A 2500-nucleotide genomic window follows, 5' to 3' on the forward strand; every position below is an offset into this window, starting at 1 on the left:
GGAGTGGAGCGACCCAATTCCCAGTCTCACTTTTTGAGAACTCGGATGTCATGATCTTTAAGAACTGTCTATCTTCTATGGAGCTACCGACTTTGTTATCAAACTTGGACACACGAAAAACGTCCTCCCCCGTGTTAGGCCATCGTCTACCAGCATAGTGCGTTTCTGGATCTGGTGGGTGGGCTGGGTGTGAAATGTCGAAATGGTTTGTACATGACTCGAAACAGGAAGGACGTCCGTTCGGCAGGACATGTGTACGGAATGTATTGACAGTGTTACTATGGTGCGCTTTTCCTATGCAAACTTCTCCGATCACCACCCAGCCTAAGTCTAGTCGATGTCCCCATGGTGAGTTGTTATGTCCGTTGCGAACTTCACGGACCTGTGGTGCATCTCGCCCCAGGAGTATTAGTATATCTGCGTTGGGGTCAATTTTCGGAATTTCCTTCGCAATTGACTTCAGATGCGGATTACACTCGGGAATCGCATTACATTCAATTAAGGGTGGAGCAGGTATGGATACTTGACCGTCGACGGATTCTATAATAAGTCCTGTAATACAACGACCGGCTGTGTTCACCATCCCGGAACATGCCTTAAGCGTGTATGACATCGATTCACTATTAACCTTCAACAGATCGAACAGCTTGGATTTGGCCAGGGACTTGTTACTTTGATCATCTAGGACGGCATAAGTGGTAATCACGTTTTCAGGATTGCCGTCGATATATACTCATGCCAAACATATTTTGGAGCAAGATCTTCCAGATGGCTTGTTGCGGCAAACTTGGGTGCATTTCGATAATACCGGTCTTCGCTCCCCGCCATGCGCTTCGTCGGCATGTGTGTCAACGTGGAGGAAATCTTTGTGCCGATTACTACCACAGATTGAACACGAAACCTTAGCTTTACAGTTTCTTGCAATATGGGCTGTGGATGCCACACACCGATAACAAATCTTTGAATCCCTCAACAGTGAACGTTTTTCCTCCATCGGCATCTTAAGGAACGCTCTGCAAACAGCCAGTGGATGAGGAGTCCTGTGTATAGGACATTTGGTATCTATGTCTATACCATCTGATGCCGGATTGTCATGAGCCTTGGCAACACCAGTAAATTTTGTCAGAACGTAAGTGCGATATGGAGGTCTGGCAGGACCACTCAGCCTTCTTGGGTTAACATGTGTTTTCGATTCTACCTCGTGGGTAGACAGCATAAGACTTTTGTCGTTTCGTTCTTTTGCAAAGTCTGTGACAAACTTAGAAAAGAAATTAAATGGTGGGAATTGACCTTCCTTCTGTTCTTTATAGTGGAACGCTCGTGTTCGCCACTTCTCTTGGATATCTCGCGGTAGCTTGGCTACAATGTAGTTAACACCCATGAATGTGTCTAAATAGTTAAGCCCTGGAAGGCCACTCTGGCTTGTTCTACCATTTGTGCGAGGTCTGCAAATTTTCTAAGCTCTTCGTAGTGGCCCTTAGCTATATCTAAGAATCTAAAAAGCTTGTTAGTTAGTGTCGTCGTAACTATTTCGGGAGTGCCATACTTTTCTTGTAACCGCTCCCACACAACATTTAAATCTTTCGCAGGATCGGAGATGTGGACGGCCCTTGCACGTTTCACAATTTCTGCTGATTTAGCACCGGTGTACTTAAGTATGAGGTCGGTCTCCTCCGATGGACTTACCGGAATACCGCTGATTGCATTCTTGAAGGCCAATTTCCAGGCTCTGAAGTTTTCCGGCTCGTCATCGAATGTAGGAATGCAAGTTGTGACGAGGTCGCGACGTGCGTAGAGTTTCATCATTCCCTGGAGAAGTTCGGAAACTGGAACTGTCGTTGATATTTCTTTTGAAGAATTTTGGACGTTGCTATCCAACTTGGCATCTCCTGTAGAGTGTGATTCCGGGGGTGAATCTGGAACAGTGCATTCCAACTTTACATGTCCAGTAGTGGTCGGTTGCTGGGTTGATTCTTGAACAAGAGGGTCTAGATCTTGGTTAGGCTTATTGGATACTGGATTTGTTTCTGGTGGAGTTTGTGCTTGCTCCGGCAGGCTGCTAACATACTCTGCGACGAAAAGTGACGGTTCAATCACAGGCACGTCAGCTAACGAGTCTTTACTAAATTCCGTTGTTAAGTGCTGAAGCAACTCTTGTAGTACTTTAGATCTGGCATCTGCAGCTGCTGCAGCCTCTTCTTGTAGCAGAGATTCGTATGCTGCATTTGCCTTGGCGGCCTCTATCTGCGCTGCAGCCCTTTCCTGTGCGTATTTTGCGCGAGCCAACTGCATGGCGGCATCGGCCCGCGCCTCTCGGCAACTGTCACGGCAAGTTATGAAATCGATGACGAGCGAGAGCGTCTCGAACCTGATTCACTACTCCTTCTCATTGCCATTCTTCTTTTATAGTAGTCGTCTAAATATGCCACAGTCTTTTTACTATGCTGGCCTCACGTCGGAGGATGTCCGGGACCGCTATCCAGCTAGTTAACCAACAATC

This window comes from Anneissia japonica, unplaced genomic scaffold (assembly GCF_011630105.1).
Source record: "Anneissia japonica isolate Jap-2015-1 unplaced genomic scaffold, ASM1163010v1 scaffold581_len1011336_cov187, whole genome shotgun sequence".
Lineage (NCBI taxonomy): Eukaryota > Metazoa > Echinodermata > Crinoidea > Comatulida > Comatulidae > Anneissia > Anneissia japonica.